This window comes from Pinus tabuliformis, chromosome 6 (genome assembly GCF_031772625.1).
Source record: "Pinus tabuliformis cultivar Carrire ecotype Pingquan chromosome 6, CPIR1, whole genome shotgun sequence".
Lineage (NCBI taxonomy): Eukaryota > Viridiplantae > Streptophyta > Pinopsida > Pinales > Pinaceae > Pinus > Pinus tabuliformis.
Genome location: NC_142292.1, coordinates 1,320,891,949 through 1,320,913,861, shown reverse-complemented (window position 1 = coordinate 1,320,913,861; position 21,913 = coordinate 1,320,891,949). Strand labels below are relative to the sequence as shown.

At 38.7% G+C, this 21,913-nt stretch overlaps 1 protein-coding gene across 2 annotated transcripts in view; it reads right to left on the bottom strand.

Annotated features, from left to right (window-relative positions):
• Positions 1 to 21,913, bottom strand: part of LOC149263476 (Adaptin family protein) — a 200,463-nt gene that overhangs the window by 94,263 nt on the left and 84,287 nt on the right. The gene's annotated exons all lie outside the window — the stretch shown is intronic.

Sequence of the window (21,913 nt, the reverse complement as noted above, 5' to 3'; positions counted from 1 at the left end):
CCAAACTCCAATATGACATGTACCATTCAGTCGACATCAGACCAAACGTACGGTATTTAATTCACATGGTTCAATGAAAGTTCCACAAGCATATACTTTAAAGTTCAATGCATATATCACCATTCAACGCTCATACCAGGAATGAAACATGAATACTGCGCACTTATAAACTTCATGCTTTAATGCATTTCTCAACATTCCTCTACGGCCTCGACTTCACACATTTTTTAATAGTCTTCCACGATTTTCACAAGTCGGCTTCAAAAATTGGGTTTGTTTCTATCTATCAGCGGCTTACCCAACAAAATCGTGCAGTTCTGGCAAACCAAGAAATCCACAGACTTCAAACCAAAGTCTTCAAATCAGACACAATCACAATGAGCATGGAACCTGGGTCGTATTTAGCTCCAGAACCGTTGTTTGAATTGCAAAATCAGAGCGCAACCGACAATACATGAAGCAATTTCTTTCTGATAATGGGATATGAATGAAATTTCCCAGATATGCCAAGTTCCCCTTCTTCCTTCTTCGTTGCTGCTTTTCCCAATGTTGTTTCATCACCGTTAAAGGTCAACAAAATAAAAGCACAGAAAGTGCTAGGAAAAATGATATTAATTGTGCCTACGAAGATAGGTCTCCTAGTGTCGTGCCATTGGGCAATCTCCCAGCACTGGCAATGACTATGCAAACCTAAATTAGGATTATGCAAAGCTCCTCTCTCAGAATGTCACTTAGATGAAATGGGTGCACAGAGCTCGTCCTCAAAATGTCGCAAACATGCACAAAGAGATTTGAAATGTTGAAAACATGTGCAGGGAGCATTATCACTGAAATAGATAGCACTCTATCTGCCAGAAAAAACCTCTACCTTTTTTTTGTCAGAAGAGAAGGCAAACGGTCACCAATGGAGCGTAGGTATGATAGTATGTAGTCGTATATTTGGGAGGCGTTAACCAAGTGGAGCATATGTATGCCAATTACGATATAAAGAAGGGCGGTTGGTAATGGACCCACAAAGGGTGGTTTCAAAGGAGCGTTGTATAAGGGAGGTCGACAGGTGATACCACGGTGAGTAGGAGCGTTATATAACAGTGTGGTATTTGTGAAAGCGCTGTTTGGGAGGACCAAACGTGGTATGGAGGATACCGCAACAATTTTGGTGGGTTGTATGCCAGAGGAGGACCGTGTATGATCTAACTGCGGACAAAATTGTCCTAGCTACAGTTGTATAGGCAATGTCCATCAAATGCCCACGCAAGATCTGTAACCACTTGATCATGAGCCTCGAAGCAACTTGCCTTGTGGCATTTACGCCCAGACGTGTAACATATCCAAATAGATAGAACGCCAAAACCTTTTCCAATCGCTACAAGAACTTTGTCTACGGATTGTGGAGGTATGACCAAGGAAACTGCCAAGATAGATACTGAATCAACGAATACTACCTCTTTCGAAGGCTTGATCAATGGTGGTAGTGAGATGAGAAACAATTATAATGATGCTAAGATGATGATATCGGTCTCAGAATAATTTCTGAGAAATTATAATGAACACCACATGCTTTGAAATGAGCAGAAGTGTACCTTAAATAAACCAATAACTTCACCAAACGCAGGATATTCAAGATTTCTTCAGCGGCTTGGCGAAATTCAACGCACAGTCATTCGAACGAGAGTGATTCTAAGCATTTTAAGTAATCAAAAGGTTGTAGTGTCCCTCTTTATCCTGACAAACGCTTAAATAAGATACAAACCCACAAGCTTCATTGATACGGAGAAGCTCAGATTTACACAGGCCACAAAAAAATTGCTCACACAAGATTGAGCAAATACGAACTCGCTCTGATACCATGTTAAACTCACATGGAATGTAAATAGTCAAATAAAAAGATAAACATTAGATTGCCTTTACTATTCACAAGATGTTCATTTATAATACATTGTACATGACTGTTGGATTCTTCTTCCAACGTCTCTTGGACTCCGGTGGTTGTTCACATTCCACACCAACCCATAGAGGACTAGGTGTCCAACAAAATCTCTCTCTCTCTCACTGGTTTTACCTTCAGGGTTTTTCCAAGGTCATTGAACCAAAAATATCGTGTTAAATTTGCGGGTTGCTTGAATTTTAATCTCAGCAAAAGCAAAAGTGAAAAAGCAGAGGAAGGTCATGTGTTTCTAAGTTTGAAAAATATTCATTTTTATGACAACAGCAAAAAACATGTGGGTTGGGCATTCAATTTCATGAGATTTCACAAAACTTGAAACCAGGCTTACACCAAATTATCTACAGCCGCAAATGTGTTAAAGTGAGGGAACTTCAACATAACTTACTTCTTTGTGAACCACTTCCTTTGTAGCATAAGTTACCTTGCCTTAGTAACTTGATAAAATGGAATGGATAATGCCTAGGTCATCTTCATTGTGAGTTCTACTACATGATGTATTGTAGATAGGGTTGTACAATTAGGATTAAAAAATGTTGGGACCAAGTACTTTGTTACATCCACTTATCCAACAGAGGTGGAAAATATGGACTAAGTAATTCCACATTAAGCATTGGATGAAGGCCAATAAAGGATGGAATATTTAGTTTAGATTTCAAAGGCAATTTGTCCCACCTAATTGGTGATGGTATATGGAACATATCAAAGTGCCCTAATCTCTCTATATGTTCCCTCTCACCTCTCCACCTACTAATGCAACCAAACTTTAGGAAAACCTCGTATTGATGTAGAGCTCCGACTTGGTTGTGTCATTGTTTGTACTTGCCATTGGACCTCTGCAAAATTGTCACATACCTATTATTACATTTGTCCAACCTACTCCACCAACTTCATTGCTCGATCTACTTTCTTTTGTGCATGAAGTGACCCCTATGCTAATGCAAGAGGTAGCGCTACATCAACAAGGGTCGAATGTTGGAACTGAAAACACACATCCAAGGTGTTGTAACTTGTGCACGATACAACAATGAAGACTTTTCAGGTAGTTGGTTGCACATAGGCAAAGACTCATACCAAGCATATGGATGCATTGAATTGTACATTATAAGGACATGCACTATAGTCCAATTGACCACCTCTATTTTCTTATCTCTTTGTGGGTGAAAGAAAATAGACTCCATTAGCTTTGTGTCCAACATTGACCAAATGTTTCACCAAGAGATCAAATACTTAAGAAGCACTTATATATATCTGACACAATGGTTCTAGTCAAAGCAAACCTAGACATACTCAAAAAAAAATAGTATTGCCTTTTCACGTTATGCTCTTCTTACAAGGTGCCAAGATTGCCAATATAGAGAATCTATCAACAATTACATGGGCATAGTCATCCCCACACTTCGAGGAAGGAAAACTGGTTAGAAAATCCATAGAGACAGACTCCCATGGCTTGTCACAGAGGAACAATGGGGTGTACAATTCCTACTTCTTGAATGTTGCCTTGGCAAGGAATCAAGTTGTGCTTGAACGAACACTAAGATATCCCAAATGGAAAGAAACTCATCCTACAAAAGGAAACTAGAAATTGATTTACCTACATCTAACGAATGATACATGTTAGCAAAAGCAAGGTCAAGTATACAATGAAGGCCAACCAACAATCTAATACACGGAAGTTGAGGATTATCGTTGTTGCAATCTAGAAAGGTTGTTGCAAATCTAGAAACCAAGGACTAGTGTTCAACAAAACCAGTTCTTCAACTCTTCCAATGTTATTTTTTTGTTATGATCCAAGTAAACATGGCTTTATCTCCCCCTTTAATTCTTTAATTCGACATCCATGAGATGTGGCAAAACCCCAAAGCAAATCTAGAGCAGAAAAGAACAAGGTCCAATAAAATTTAGAGCTTTGTATGTGTTGTTAGGATTGACTAATCTCTAATTACTTGAATTTTTGTTGGAACCACATGTATTCTATCCTCATCCACAACACATCCCAAGTGATGGATGCTAAAAGTACCAAAAATTCATTTCTCTAAGTTTGCATATAGGTTGTGTGGGGGCAAAGCTATCAAAATTTATTGAGAATGTCCTCCTATGTTCAATTGAAGATGAGGATAATGTCATTGATGATCTCATTGTTGTACACAATCATAAGTCCATTCTAAGTGAGAACAACACTAATTTCCTACTCTAAGCCATTAGTCTCCATCTAGAATGGTTGTTGCAAATCTAAAAGTCCAAGGACTAGTGTTTAACAAAGTCATTGCTTCAACTCTTCCAATGTTATTTTTTTGTTGTGATCCAAGTAAAAATGGTTTTATCTCTTCCTTTAATTTTCTAAATCGACATCCATGAGTTGTGGTAGAACCTCAACACAAATCTATGATAGAAAAGAACAAGGCCCAATAAAATTTGGAGCTTTGTATGTGTTGTTGGCATTGGCTAATCTCTAATTACTTGAATTTTTGTTGGAACCACATGTACATTGTCCTCATCCACAACATATGCCAAGTGTTGGAAGCTTAAAGTACCAAAAATACACTTCTCTAAGTTTGTGTATAGGTTATGTGGGGGCAAAGCTCTCAAAATTTATTGAGAATGTTCTCCCATGTTCAATTAAAGACAAGGATATTGTACAAGTAACATATCATAAAGGTCGTAGTAAAAGGTCATAAGATGCCATCCATCATCCTCATGAACATTGTGGGGGCATTCGTCAAACCAAAAGGGAAATCTCACCATTCAAACAAGCCTTCTTTGGATTTAGATGTTGTCTTCATACATAAGTTAGTTCCACTAGCATCTAGTCGTAACATTATCTTAATTCAATTTTGCTGAAAAATCTGCTCCTTTAAGTTGATCAAGCAAGTCTTCAATCTGAGGCATGGGGTATATGTTTCTAACTTTGATCTTGTTCAAAACTTTGTAATCATTATAAAGCCTCCAAGAGCCATCCTTCTTCTATACCGACATGATTGTCCTTCCATAGAGTGAAATGTTTGGTCGAATGTGGCCTTTCTTCATCTATTTTTAGACATATAGCTTGATCTCATAACTTTCCAAAATAGAGCACCATGTATATAGGGTTGTTGAGCAAAGAGACACCCAGTGATACATCAAATGAATGCTTCAATTGATTTTCTAATGGTGCTCTTGTGGGGGGACATGAAGATGTCATAGTGCACAACCACTAGTTGATCTAACTATCTTTATTTCTTTGTTAAAGTACCATGGTTTGGATGGTTATTGCAACGTTCCCTTCTCCTTGGGATCTAACCATAAAGAGCACAAATTTCCCAATCTTGCCAATCAATTTTCTAAACTACTTAGCTAATCAAGGATATCATAGTGGAAGTTGTGACCTCTAGAATCTTATAAGTTGGTCTCCAAAGGTGATGATGACCTTCGAGCTCTACACTAATATACATCATGCCGCTTCAACATGTATAGTTGACCAAGAAAAATGTCACAAACTTAAAGGAGTGCAACATCACAAAGTAACTTTTTTTTTAATGATTTGTCTTGTACGATAGACAAAAATGTTAGATGACATGCAAATCTCTCCCTTGATTAAAGCAATTGATGGTACATGGCTAAGGGTGAGATGTCATTAGTAGTCTTAATCTTTCCACCACTTCTATAGAAACCAAATCCTTCTAATAGTTGTTGTCAACAATGAAGTGCAAGTTTGTTCCCTTCACCCACATCCATGGGTGAAAAAGATGCTCGACCTTTTCTAGCTCCTTAGGCTCTCCCAATAAGCCCTATGAGGTGGCATTGGTGGTGTAGGGGTCAACTTTCGTGATTTGCTTCCCACAATCTTGGGTTTGCAATGATACCATCTCTAATGTAGGTATAAGGTCTACATCTCAACTATTAGAGTTTGTCATGCTCGACGCTCCATTCAAGTGCAATTTGCTCATATGTACATCACATCACTTCATTGTATCTCTCTTTTTGGGTTTTTCTTCCTATGCAGCCTTCCTTGCAGAGAGGCCAGTATAGTTTCTTCCCCTTTCCTTGTTCTTTGTGAGGAAAGTTGGAATCGCCTTTATCCATGTTCTTAGTGCCTTCTTCCTGAAACTAAACTCTTCCTGGTTTTTTGCTAGAACTTCTCTTCAATTTCCACCACATATCTGTAAGATCCCCCCAAAGAGTGGATATCCAAAATATTCATCCCCTTTTTCTTGTATCTATGTATATTTTTGTGATAAATCAAGACTAAATGTGTTTTAAATATCAAATGCCATCATTCAAGTACAAGGCATGGATTGCATTTGTGTATTCCCACACAGATTGGTCTTGACCTTGACGAAATAGTGTCTACTTGATGTATTAGACATCATAATTTCCTACATGAAGGCATTCTTCCTTGACAATGTTTACAAAAACCCCTTGGTAGGGCATGTGCTTTCAAGCAAAAAATTGCTTTGATCATCTTCTACTATAAAATAGTAACCATAAGATAAGATAAGATAATTTATTAAGGTGACCACAAGAGCAAGTCAATGGGGCTAAAAGATACATCTGGTGTGAATACAAGACATGTGGGAGTGGAAATGCCACTCCATTGTAACCCCAAAGCTAAAAAGACAAATGAAATAAAGATACAATTAGATAATGTATTAAATCACATGAAATGACCAAAAATAAGTACAGAGTACGTCTATTGTTGGACTATGTAACCCCAAAGAAGCGAAGGGGGGTTGAAGATGAGGCCAATGAGTTCAGCATCTCCCAAATCTGATGGTTGATGATGAGGGAGAGAAAGGCAATCTCTCCCTATCTAGGTTCTCTCGATCCTGAAAGGATTAGTGGAATGAGGGCTACTCCTAACATCGAAGGCCAAAAGGAAGAAGTTGTTGATTATTCTTTGTCCATTGTGTTGTGGTTGGGAGGAGGACTGGCAAGCGGGAGGCGCACTGCACTATTTGTCTCAAAACATTCCCTCTAACTCTCTGAGGATAGGTCAACTAAAGCATAGTACTGCCTCTACGAGCCAGTCTCAAAGATACATGTTTGTCACGTAACAAAGGGTGTTTGCGGTGAACCTCGAGGTCTCACCCTTCTCCCATTTTCTACATACTAAGGCTTTGCCTACCGCTTATTGTTTCAATTAGACGAAACAACCTAGAAGTAAGAGGTAATAGTTCTAGAAATCACAAGGTGAGTCAAGGCATGCAAGAGTTGTGATCTGTATGTAAATATCTCCTAGATAAAGACAGCTAGGAATCTTTGATTCTAGTATCGGAAAAAAGTAGAGAGGGGCCCTTGGAATCCTTGTAGAGACAATGGAAATGTCCTCTGAGCTCATAGTAAACAGTGCATATGAAGATGAGGTGTCACTCAGTGTCCAACTCTTGTACATGGAATACCTGGCAAATTTTGTCTAACCGAGGAATATGTTGGTCGGTTTCAACTCTAAGACGATGTGAGCCCGCACAACGTTGCCCCATGGGTATCCTAAGTGAGTGCATCTAATGTTGGCATAAGGGGTCGGATGATGAGGCCATCTTGAAACTCTAAGGAAATGCTCCAAATAGAAAGATATCTTTGGACCAAAGGCAAGTTGGAGGAAAAATTCGTGTGACTTGAGTTTATTACTGACAAATATCCTCTCTGATGGACTGATTCAGTACTTGTTTAGTTGGCAGAAGATGGCTCGATGCATCAAGAAGAATCTAAATGGGGGGAGGCGCTCTAGGGAAATGACCACGGATTGGAAGAGTTGGGATGCCTCAAAGAAACACCCTCAAGCACGGCTTGTTGACTGCTATAAAGTGAGGGCCTCTGAGGAGCAAAGTGCTAGGTAGGGGTAATGATCTCTCCCCACTGCAAAGTCCTTGAGAGATCTAACTCTGTGGAGGAAAGAGACTAGGTCGAAGATGAACTCAAGGCAGAATGGATTGTCCCCGAACTCTTCCTGAATAATAGGCTATGGAACTATACATTTGCATCGTATGATGAGTCTACGAAGCAAGGTTTGGACTTTCTCTGTCTTAGCCCAATCTATCTGTACCAAACTTGGCCCCCAAATCCTGGAGCCATAAAGAACAGTAGGTCTAATAATCACGTCCATGAGGTGGAGTTTGGATGAGATGTCCTGAAATTGACTCTAGAAGCATTGTCTCTCAATGAGGCAAATACAGCCATATCCTTTGTTGAGGCGTGCTTGGAGGGCCTATCTCATGCCAAAACGACGTCGTGTAAACAACACTCCCAAGTAAATACAAGATGTGGTGATCTCAATTTCTTATCCCCGAATATAAAATGCAAGTCTGTAAGAGAGCTCTTCAATGTGTTGAGATCATAACCATGGTTTTACCTAGGTTGACCTCCAACCATCAAAGGTCACATAAATTAGCTAGGGCATCCAATTGTCTCTGAAGCACTCAAGGGTAGAGGCCAATAAAACCAAGTCATCAACAAAAAGGAGTAGAGAGATCAACACCTGATGAAGAAGGCAATCGTCCCCCTCCTGAATATGCTCCTGGAGGAAAGACTCCAACTCATCAATATAAATCCCAAAGAGGGTAGGCGAGAGAGGGCATCCCTGCTTAACACCAATGGTACTCTGAATGAAATCTGAAAGGTTGTGTGCCATCTTTAGGTGTATGATATAAAAATTCATACAATCTAATGATGACTGCCAAGAGAGTCTCGGAAATCCCAATGTCATGGAGTCTCTAAAATAGTGCCTCCCTCAGCACTGTGTCGAACGCTTTCCGGAAGTTGACAAAGTAGTTGGAGACTCTTAAAGAACGGTGATGAGCCTCCTCAACGATGGCTCGCAGTGTAAATATGTGGTCAATCATCTGGTAGTTTGGACGTAATAGCCCAAGTTGAAGAAAAGGGAACAAATATTGATTCAAATAGTATTACGATTCAGAAAGATTTTAATCCAATAGAAGTGAAGACATACTCAAATGTAGCAGTTCGGGCAATGGGAGTTCCAAGTGAAGACCCAGTAATCAAATCAACAACACCAGTATGCAATAAAGGTCATGTGCCAAAAATAAGTCAAGAGAATGCTACAAGTACATTAAAAGGAAAGCAGGTCACAAGAACTCCTTGTCAAAATCCTAATCCCAAGAGCTAGTACATTAATCAACTAGTGCATCAGCTTCAATCAGAAGAAAAACAATCAACATAAGTTTTGAAGAATAGTGATGATAGTACCATCAAGTCTCATGATAATATTTCATCTTGGAAGGCTTATAAGCGCAACATTCTACAAAATATTTATTTGGGATGGTTAGATCATTTCACGGTGCAACAATTATGTACCACACTCAGAAGTTCATATCGTCTTGTACCATCGAAGATGATGGTTCCAAGGATTGAGAAAGATGAGAAGACATTACGAGACAGAAAAAGATATCAATCATTTTCATCATAAGCTTTGAGGACAAGATTTTCTAAGGGGGGAGGCAATGTTATGAGCATTAATAATCATAGCTTATTATTTAATAAAGGGGCACATATGAAAAGACATGTCCCTATTGACAGACGTTACTCTTCATGAAAGGGAACTTCCACATGGTATATATACCAAGGAACCCTCATTGTATTGAATCATATATTTTGTATAAATATATTGCTTGTCTTATAATGGATATTCACATATTCCAGATATTTTAAATATTCGTGAGTATATGAACCTTCTTTGTTACAAATTACAATATAAAGTTGATCATCATCAAAAGTGAGCTTAAATTTCAATATCCCTCCTTTTGCCAAATTGGGGAACATGTAGAAAAAATTGATGAATACAAAATGAGTGGGTGTATATATACCAAACTTAATATAAAGGAAATCATGGTAAAAAATGAGAGTAGGTGTATAAATATACAACTCAATATGAAGTTGATCATGGTCAAAAATAAGAGTGGGTGTATAAATGTCTAGCTCAATATAAGATTGGTTGTGGTTGAAATACAAATGAAAATGAAAGTGGGTGAATAAAATACCAACTTTGTATAAGGTCGATCATAGCCGAAAATGAGAGTGGGCATATAAATATCCAACTCAATACAATATTGGTTCTAGCCAGGAATGAGAGTGGATGAACAAATGTCCAACTCAATATAATGTTAGTTATAGTTGAGAATGACAATGAGTGGATAAAAGCCCAACTCAATATAAGGTCAATTGTGGTTGAAAATGAAGATTGCCCCTTTTCAACATCCCACACTCAATTTGAACAAGGTGACCACAAAGAGAGGATATTGTATCACAAGATTCACTTGCCACCTTAATGTTGAGCAACACTCAAATAGAGAACATTCCATATTATCCTTGAGCATCGTATCTCCCACACCAATGCAATTCCACACATTGGTGAAGGTGGACTCTAGCAAACGTTTTGGGAAGTGTCCAGAAGTTGGCCCACCAAAAGAACAAAGATTGAAATAAGTAGCCCCTGAAAATGGCATTGTCCAATGTAGTGCATCTATAATAAACCAACTCCATAAAGTGAAAGACTAACATCCACTAAAACATTTTGGTCTATAGTAAGGGCAAAGATTGGCACAAGTTGACCCTGAAAAAGGAGTTGCCAACTATATAGCAACTAGAATGAACCAACATCAAAATGTGAAAAAGATAGATATCCTAAAACATGTCATTCCCTTAAAGGTACAAATATTAGCACAATGTATCCTTAAAATTGGAACTACCAAAATGTAGCACATCCAACTTGGACCAACATCATAATTTGATATAGAGATATCCACTAAACCATGTTGAGGATCATCTAAAGGAAAATCCTCTGTAAGAGGCAACGAAAAAGATCTTGGCAAATCGTGAATAGGAATTCCATTAAAGATAGCACTTGTATCAATAATCACCTTGTGAGGGGAAGGATCATATAGATAATCTTCCCGAATATGGGCTCATGTACTTGAAACAAAAGATCTAAAATGTTAAAGTGACGGTGACATACCCTAAACATCAAGAGGAAGGGGTTTCTCTAGGTAAATCCTATACAAACCCTTGCCCCAAAGAAAGGTAGTTATTTGATCTACCCAAATATCATAATTAGCCCCATTTAAGTAGGAAAGCATTCACCAAGTAGATAGATTAAACAAGAACAAAAAAGAACACAGGCTCACCATAATTGTTTGTTTTAAATCTTTGGATCAAACACTGACGTGAACTAACCCTTAAAGGAGGGTTTAACCTCAGGAAAAACCCCAAGAAACCTTAAGAAGTGATGATCCAAAAACCTTAGTTCCTCAATCCTTAGGCAATGCCACTAGTGGAAAATCTTTAGATTAGGTGCTAAGTTGAGTACATAGAGTTTACAACCCACTTTCATACCATGTTGAGACTCATAACGGATAGTGTGAGAATCAAACAATAACAAACACAAACCCCAATTCTGCAATCAACAGAAAATAAACCAACACTAGAGAAGCCCAACTCTCAAAGAAAAAAAATCCAAGAGGGTGCACCCCAAGAGAGAGAAATAACCCAAGAACAAATGTGTTAGAGAGAAAAAGAAACACATGATCAAAAGAGAGTACAGCAATTGATAAGGGACATTAGTCAAAACACCATATCAAGAATGAATGAATGAATGATCACAAGATGATAAATTACAAATGAGAGTTGCATTTATATATGCAACCCAAAAGGTAGGGTGCTTTCCTTATGACCTATGTGTGCAATGTCATCCTAAGACAAACCTAGAAATACAATAATGATTACGGTATAAAAGGTTCATCGTGCCCAAAAGTGAAATTTACACCATTTGCAACAACAATGAAACATTTGATTGGAACTTCCTCAGTTGCACTTCTCAATATAAGTGGAATTAGCATCCTAATATTCAAAAATATGGAACAAGTTTTGTTTTGAATAATGTTGATCCATTGATTGTTGTATGCAATGATTCCTTTGATTTGGGTGATGACATGATCTATGAAATTCTCTCTGATATATTGAGATGAAAAATTTATTATCAAGTATTCACTAGTTTGTTGATATGAAATGAAGTTTCATAAGCAATGTCAAATGGATGTTCAATTGTAACTAGATAATAAATTTTTCCTTCTTGGTTGATGGCTTAACTTCTTCAACAATAGACAAATTTTCATCATTAGTATCACTCAGCTTTTCCACTCCAATTTTATCTGTAAGGTTTCTCTCTTTACATTTTGTTCTTTGACCTTGCAACTGTTGTTCACCCTGTTTAACATTTCTTTATCGAAATTTAAAATATTTATGTCCTTTCTCTTCAATTTTTTTCATTTCGTTAAGCAAAACTTCATTGCTCTTTGAAAGTCTATTGTTTCTTTTTAGACTTTCGGAAAGCATTTGATACTATACCTAGGGAGGCACTATTCCAAAGACTCTGGGACATCGGTATATCAGAGACCCTCCTAGTAGCCATCATGAGACTATACGAGTCAATTTTGGGTCGCCTACAGATGGCACATGAATTTTATGACTTCACTCAGCGTAACAATAGGGTAAAGCAAGGGTGCCCCCTCTTGCTGACCCTCTTTGGGATTTACATTGATGAGCTAGAATCTTTGCTCCATGAGCACACCCAAGAGGGAAATGGTTGTCTTCCTCATCAAGTGTTGATCTCCCTGCTCCTCTTTGTAGATGACTTAATATTGTTGGCATCTACTCTCGAGGGACTGCAAAGACAAATAGATGCCCTGGCCAACTTTTGTGACCTTCAACAATTGATGACCAACCTAGGTAAAAACAAGGTTATGATCTTCAATGCTTCGAATAAAATGCTTACAAACATGCATTTCTACTTTTGAGGGGAAGAGATAGAGGTCACCACATCATACATCTACCTAGGAGTACAGTTCACAGGACCTCGTTTTAGTATGCGGCAGGCCCTCCAACCTCAACTTAGTAAAGGGTATGGTTCCCTGGCCCTTATCGAGAGACAGTGCTTCCAGAGTTAGATTCAGGGCATCTCTTCCAAACTCCACCTCATGGACGTGATTATAAGATCCAAGGTTCTCTACAGCTCCAAGATTTGGGGGTCGAGCATGGTACAAACAAATTGGGCCCAGATGGAGAGAGTCCAAACCTTGCTTCTCAGGTGCATCATCAAATGCAAGTGTACAACTCCATAGCCCATTATCCAGGCAAAGTTTGGCACCCATCCCTTACGACTCGAGGTCATCGTTTGCTTAGTTTCTTTCCTCCACAGACTCAGATCTTTCAAAGATTCAAAGGCCGTGAGAGACTGGTACCCCTATCTTGCACTTTGTTCAACAAAGGCCCTTACTTCGACTCACTCCTTAGGTCGGACATGAGGGTGGTTCTAAGATGCTTATCGACTTCTCCAAACATTGACTATCTCCCCAAAGTGGCTTCCCCCCTCATATTCTCCCTTGCTTCTCTGAGCCATCGCATGTCGCCCAACAAATACTTAATAAGTACATCAAAGAGGATATCTTCAAATTGTACATTCAAGTCACCTGGACCTCCCCCTCGACAGACCTGGGCCCAAATGTCCTTCTACCTCGAGCATTTCTTGGAGATATAGGATGGCATCATTATCTGTCCCCCATACACATGCAAACATTGGATGCACTCACTTAGGATACCTTTGGGGCAGCTTCAAGTTGGCTCTCACCAACTCCGAGTGGAGACTGACCACCATATACCACAGTCCAATTGGTGTTGAAATATGTAACTAGGTTTGGTCTTCGTAATGACATATGTAATCATGATTTTATGTATTTGATGTAAAAATAAAATAAATTTATTATTATTCTTGAGGCGTGGGTTTCATGCTCAAGGGAAATTTATTTTTAGGTCAAGCACCCATTGAGTGCTTCTAGGGCTTGTCATTTAATCTACAAGTCAATTGAGTCATGGTCATATATTGAAAACCCTTTTGGGCATGTTACATATTGTAAAGAAAATTTATTTAAGTCGAAAATAGAGTCAACGACCCTACATGAAGGGACAAGTCGACCTATACATAGCAATTTGTTCCCCTCAAAAGCCTATATCTAAGAAGAAACCCAACCTCATTGGACACACTCTCAAGCAAGTTCGACTTCTTCAAGATAGAAGCTCAAAAAGGACGAAAAAGAAAAAAAAAAGAGCAAGATCGAAGTTTTTGGGCCTCTCTCTCTCTCTCTTGTGTAAGGGTTTCTACAATTGCTAGGCAAGTCGAAGTGTTGGATGGTTGTTGGGGTCGAAGTTGCAGAAGAATCCGTTGGGTCGAAGTTCCAAAAGACACTGTTGGGTCGAAGTTCCAGAAGAAATTGTTGTGTCAAAGCTCCAAAAGAAACTGTTGGGTCGAATTTCCAGAAGACACTGCTAGGGTCAAAGTTGCTAAAGAAGTTAGTGGGGTCGAGTTGTTGAAGGAAGACTCTTTAAAGAGGAAAGGTTTGACGTGGTCTTGGAGGGATTTGGGTCAAGGGTCATAGCTCTTGGAATTCATCAACTGAAGCTCTATAAGAAGAGAAGAATTCTTGTGGGTTTTCCTCACAGTTGGAGAGGTTTTGGCCCTGGCTGACCGCTTATATCTTGTGTCGTCTTGTCTTATTGTTATTTATGGTTTGGTAGTTGTTTGATGAAAAGAACACTAAACATAATCAAGAAAAAGAAGAAGTTTATTAAGTTAAGTAAAATAAATCACAAGCAATTATCAAAGTAAGAGAAATCACCTACTCTAGCTGCCCTAGATTTCTCAACATGGTATGAGAGCTAAGGTGACTACATCAATGAAAGACAGCTTAAGGAAGGATACTCAAGGGCTGAAGCACAAGAAGATCATTCGGGAAACATCATGAGTATCAATCATCAAGAAGGGCTAGCCCTCTCATCGTCTTGAAGAAAGTAATTAAGAGCGAGAAGACCTCAAAACCCTAGCTCATTCGAAGAAGGGTTATTCAACTGAAGCATTCTTGGAAAGTTTACAATCTTCATCACAAAGGAAAAAAGACATCAAGGACCAAACATCCAAAGAAAGACCCTACATTTGAAGTACCTTGGGAAGGCCATCACATTCTACACTATCATCCGAAGAAGCAAGAGGCGGCGTGGTCGTCATCGTCAAGGAATCTAGGTGATCTCCCTCTCCTTGAGCTAAGGATCACTTTTGAAGGAAGACATCTTCTATTATCAACATCATCATCAAAATCAAGAAGGCATCAAGTTGAAGATACTGTCATCAAGGAGTATCTTCACAAGTATATTTATATATATGTCTGAATCTGTTAAAATGACTACATTTTGCAAGGAGAGCAACAAATTGGTTGGGTCATCAAACTTCCTTGCATGGAAGAAGAGGACAGATTTGATCCTCATAGAAAATGAAGTTGTCGGACATGTTAAGAGTTCAATCACTAAACCTCCAAAGGAAGGAGCTCAAGCTCTAGCCAAGTATATGAAAGGGGAGAGAAGGGCTCAAAGGATCCTTATAGAATCTATCAAGGATCCCCTCATAATTTATGTTGCAAAGTTGGAGACATCAAAAGAAATCTACGAGAAATTAGTAGAATCGTTATCCATAAGCACCACTGGAGAAGTCATATCTTTAAGAACCGAGCTATCCAAGATGAAGATATCAAAGGAAGAAGGAATAGCCTCATACTTTACGAGGGTGTTAGAAATACGAGACTAACTACAAGAGTTGGGGGAAATAATGTCCGATAAAGAGATGACCAGAGTTGTGCTCAATGCACTAACTAATGAATGGGGCAACTTCATATCAAGCATCTATGGAAAGAAGGAAGCAACCCCATTCAGTGAACTTCGGTCATTATGACATATGTAAGATTGAAGAAACCAGGTTAAAAGCAAATAGCGATGTGGGACCTGGTGAACAAGTTCAACCATTTGTTGTCATGGCTAAGAGAAAAGGAAAGTTTGGGAAATCTGGTTCTCAGAAAAAGGAGGATGATATGTCAAAGATCTAATGCTATGGCTATCAAGAATATGGGCATTACAAGAGAGACTATCCGAAATTCAAGAAGGACAACAAGAGGAAAGAAAGAAACGAAGCTCATGTCATTGAAGAAGTGGTAGAACCTGATGAGAAGAAGTTTGAAGGGATAGATCTTCACTATTAGGGTTTCTCCAATGCATAGCAAGGAGAAGTAAGGGGTGAAGAAACCTCCACCATGGAAGTCAAGATGAGAAGCATTATGACTAGATACATCTTAGTAGAAGATGGCATCATATTGGAAGCATACCATTGAAGCAAGAGCTCGTGACATCTTTAGAAAAGCTTGAAAGAATAGTTGAAGTAGAAGTCTACATGGATGTAGCAATCATCATATAAAGGAAGTAACTCTTGGTAACCTCATTGAAAGCATATATAGTGCATATAGTTGAAAGAAAGTCATCTATCATGATAGAAGAAATTCATCATACATCATCATCAGGAGAAAGGAGCTTCTGCGAGATAAGGATAATCTAGATCCTCCGTTGGAATCTTCATTAGAATATTCACCTCTACTTGGAAGAAGCAAGTGTCTCGCTGATCATTCCACCTTGTGTGGGATACATTGTTTAGAAGGATGATGGTATGGTGGCAGGCAAGTGCAACAGGTCAAGATAATTGAAGTACTTTCAATCAAGGAAAGGTAGTTGCCAAAGAAAGTCTAGATGACCAAAAGAAGAAAAGAGGTATGTATGCATGTATTTGATAGATTAAGTCATGTCATCATATAGTTGCAGAAAGCATGATTGAATATGAGCATGATGGAAAAAGAAGAATCTCTGCTTGATACATAAAGGTATACACCTTGAACTAGTTCACATATTGATAAGATGAAGTCAATATAATATGTCCTCATATGGAATATGAGGTGATTGACAAGATAAAGGAACTATGTTCCTAGGATACAATATGCAAGGAAAAGAAGAAGGATTCTTGGAAAAATTGCAATTATGGTCACATAAGATAAGGAATCAAGTTATCAACATCTGATGACTAGAAGAATCTGGTATGGCATCTCCATGAGGAAGGTATGAAGACTTTGACAAAGTTTGAAAAGGAAGAAGACCCTTGACATTGGAAATCTTGGAGATATGTTTATTAATGTGCGAGATGTTTATGTTGCACAAAGCAGATGTCATGATGAAAGGCCATCATAAAAGGTAACTTTGATTTTATGTTCATTTTTTATTTTTGAACAACATATGATGGGTTGATACAGGTCTACCAAAAGAGAGTTGTAGATGTCACCTACAACTAGCACTCATGTGATTGGATGGAAGATCTTGAAGGAAACATCACTTGGAAGAGGTAGTTGTATGAAGAAAAGCCAGATGTGGACTGGAAGATCACTTCCTGATGAAGAGAAGGATGACATGACTGATATGTTTGTGAAGGAAAGTGATGGATGACCGATGCCCTACAAAAGATGAAGGCTCCATAATGAAGAAGATGAAATTCATGACATTGAAAGAAGAAGCCCCACAAGCAGTTGATAGTACCATGATCTCCACCAAAGAGTAGAAAGTTGCTAGAAGTAAGCCCCTAAGTTAAGAGGGAGCTTGGACAAGTCCCTAGATAAGAGGGAGCTTGGGAACATTCTTTTTATAGGAATGGGTGCTTTCCTTCTATAGGAATGGGTATGTCTTACCTAGTTGGGAGGGAGAGATAGACACATCATTCTTGTCTTCACTTCGTGAAGAAAGAATGGAGGATTGGGTAAGCATCTGATACTCTTTGAGGATGTGGTAGGGCATCCAAGATAAGAGTAGTCGAAGAGGATTGGTATTATCTGAGAACTAGGAATCCAAGATAAGAATAGTCCTGGAAGGACATACCCTGTGAACACTCGGGTGGGGTATGTGCCTTGAGAGACAATGACGATGGTGTCTATCAATCATTGGTCTCACCAACATTATGCTTTGATCTTGTGGAGAGATAGAGTTGTAACTTGTTAGTCAAGGCCTTGTTATGTGACAATGTTGGTTGGAATGATAAAAAGAGATGGCTTACCAATCCGACTCTTCTTATGAGAATTCTTCAAATTGAGAATGTCCAAGTACCTTGTATGGATTATGAATACCTCCCTAGTTAAGAGGGAGTGTTGAAATATGCAACTAGGTTTGGTCTTCATAATAACATATGTAATCATGATTTTATGTATTTGATGTAAAGAGAAAATAAATTTAATATTATTCGAGGCTTGGGTTTCATGCTCAAAGGAAAATTATTTTTAGGTCAGGCACCCATTGAGTGCTTCTAGGGCTTATCATTTAGTCTACAAGTCAATTGAGTCATTGTCGTGTATTGAGGACCCTTTTGGGCATGTTACATATTGTGAAGAAAATTTATTTAAGTCAAAAATAGAGTCAAAGATCCTCCAAGACCTTGTCAAACAAGTAGCAACAAGTCGGCCTACCTGAAGGGACAAGTTGGCCTAAAGATAGCAATTTGTACCCCTCAAAAGCCTATATATAAGAAGAAACTCGACCTCATTTGGACACACTCTCAAGCAAGTTCTATTTCCTCGAGATAGAAGTTGAAAAAGGACGAAAAAGAAGAAGAGCAAGATCAAATTTTTTGGGCCTCTCTCTCTCTTGTGCTAGGGTTTCTACAGTTGTTGGGCAAGTCGAAGTGTTGGATGGTTGTTGGGGTCGAACTTGCAGAAGAATCTGTCGGGTCAAAGTTGCATAAGAATCTGTTGGGTCGAAGTTCCAAAAGAAATTGTTGGGTCAAAATTGCAAAAGTATTTGTTGGGGGCTTGGGGCGAAGTTCCAAAAGAAACTGTTGGGATCGAAGTTGCTAGAAGGAACACTCTTCAAAGAGGAAAGGTTTGACTTGGTCTTGGAGGGGTCTGGGTTAAGTGTCATAGCTCTTGGAATTCGCCAATTGAAGTTCTATAAGAAAAGAAGAATTCTTGTGGGTTTTCCTCTCAGTTGGAGAGGTTTTGGCCCTAGTTGATCGCATATATCTTGTGTCCTCTTGTCTTATTGTTCTTTATGGTTTGGCAGTTGTTTGATGAAAAGAACACAAAACATAATCAAGAAAAAGAAGAAGCTAATTAAGTTTAGTAAAATACATCACAAACAGTTATCAAAGTAAGAGAAATCGCCTAATCTAGATGCCCTAGATTTATCAACAATAGGATTTGTCAGGTATGTCGCCTTCAAGAGCTAGAGAAAGAGAAACACCTCATTTTTAGGTGCCTGATATACTACAAGATCAAGGGACGCTATCACTGCCTGTATAGAGATTCAGGAGCATCCCTCTCTACCTTCTTTCGCTATCCTAACCAGTGATGCCTAGCCCTCTTCATCGGGGAGATTTTCAAATATGGATCACAAATCCTACATGCACCGACTCTTTCAATGATGACTCAAACAATCAAATCATATTTTTAGGTTGATCTAGGTGACCGAAACAACAAGAGATGACTTGAGAGATGGAGTATTTCGGATAACAGAGCAGGGAGACGTTGGGTTTCATCTTAGCCGCACCCCCCCTTAGGAGGCCAACCGATATCCTTGAGATCATTACAGAGGTGTCGAAGATCATGCGGCCAAATTCCTCGTTGGATCCAGAGAACTCCAATAGTGAGCCAGCGCCACTGTCACCCTCCTCGCCTTCGGCTATCAGACTTGGACATCCTTGACATCATTAGCCCTAGACTTACTCACCTAGTCCTCTACATCATCGGGGACTTTGATCTAGTTATATACATGTTTTTGAGATTGTCCTCCTATTGTTGTGTTCTTTATTCTAGCTAGCTTTGGTATTTTCTAGGAGTTGCATTTGCAGTGCCACATTGTATTCATACAAGATGTATCCTTCAGTCCCATTGACCTACTTTTGTGGTCACTTGTTAGACATTAATAATACTATCTTATCTTATCTTTACTGACATTTTAAATGGTTCATTTTCTTGTCTTTCTCTAATACAAATTTGTCCAAATTTCTCAAGGTCTTAATATGTTTGTCAATAATCTAGCTTGTTTTGTTGATATTTTACCTTTTAGCATTTTAACTCGTCAAACTCTAAAGTGAGGAAAAAGATTCCAATCATAAACTAGACTTTTATGTGGATTTGTCATTTTATTTTACTCAGAGTTTCACATACTTGTCACAATTGTTTGTATGTTTCTTCATATGAGTGAGCTATGGTTAATTCCAAAAATATGTGGTGGTATTAGAATTTCCCCACTAAAAGATATCCTATTTAATTGCTTTTTTATAGGGCATTTTCCAATCATGATACTTTTTTCACTTAGTGAACAACGACGTTCTTGGAAACTTATAGGTTGCACCCTTCTTTCACTTAAACACTGCCCTTAGATATCTAGGTGATGGGTACTTTGTAATAATACTTCCGTTCTAATATATCTTTTGGAAACTTATAGGTTGCACCCTTCTTTCACTTAAACACTGCCCTTAGATATCTAGGTGATGGGTACTTTGTAATAATACTTCCGTTCTAATATATCTTTTTAACACCTTTTGACCAAGGTAATATGCACTGTAAGAGTATCACAAGTTAATGCCAACTTCACTTTTCAATCTCTTCTCTTGACTTTCATGTTGTAATTTAATTTTAAATTTATTCATCATTTTAACACTAACCTTGTAACTTTGAGTTTGAACCAATTACTTGATAATAATTGGTATCAATCACACAGTTCACCAATGATGTTTTGGAGGTTAAGCGCCTTCTCACAAAATTTAATTACTCTAGTTCAGACAAATGCAACCATTGGAAACCATGTCATGTAATGTCCCCTATGGATTAATTTCCCAAGCGACGAAGTAGCCTATCAGTCCCCATAGGCTATAGTCTTTCATAAAGGGGAAAACCCGATTACCAAAATGTTTGGGCAGCATGGGTAAGTTTTGGGGCAGCTGGTGCAAAAAGGCCTAAAGTTGGGGTTGCCATGAACCCCTCTCAATCAATTAAGGAAAACCCCCACAAGAAAATCTATAATACAAGAGAGCAGAATCATTTTTACCATCATGGAATTGGACCAATCATCATCATAGAGTAGAATCTGAGGCTCTGAGGGTTTCAAGACCCATTTCTCTTCCTTTACTAGTTTCAGTGGTGAGGTGATCTCAGCCTACCTAGTCAACCTTACACTTGTTCTGGCACAGGTTATTGGAACAATTCTGGTTTGGTCTGAGCATTGAATATTTTCCCCTTTTCTGGCACAACATATTATTTAACGCAATAGGAAGGCAGGTTTCGGTGCTCTCTTCCTTACAGCAAATTTTCAGTGGACATTTTCTGAGGTACTTCGGCATCCATTAGGCAGAATTCCCTTCTCTGAGGCAGTTCAGCCTGCCCTCAGGCAGATTCAGTGGACTTTCTTTCATGCAGATCAATCTCTCTAACGCCCAGTTCGGTGTCTTCCTCTAAGACAATTTGGACCTCCTGAGGCAAAGACTGATCATTTCCTGGGGCCGAATTTTGGTGGTCTTTCCTGAGATAGTCCAGTCAATTTCTGAGGCAGTTTGTGCTTTTTACTGAGGAAGGGTTCGGTGGATAATAGACCCCTCCTGTAGCATAATTCGGAAGCTCTCCTGAGGCTGTTCGAGACAGGATTCATTGGGTCCCTGAGGCAACAAGACCAGGCTGTGTTGTAGATTAGTGATAGACTCTCTGAGTTTCATAGTACTGATTTACTGTAGTGGTTTGAATTGCTGATTGAATACAAACTCAATGCAGTGGGCAATAAGCCCTACAACAGTTTGATTTTATTGGAGAATTATACTGTCATTGAATCTCATAATTGTTTTGATAAGAGATTCTACAGTTTATGTCTACTGTTGTTGGTTAACAGGAACCCTAGCTAGGAATTAAGCCCTAAATTGCCCTAAAACATTACATGTCAACTATTCGCCCAAGCCTTCAGGACTTGTATGCCATCACTTCTTTCCAAACATTTCATGGGCTTTGACTTGATTTTGGTTTCAACTTTTCTAAAATTTCTAGTTAGAAACTTCAAACACGTGTACATTTCCCTTTTTTATTTCAACATTAA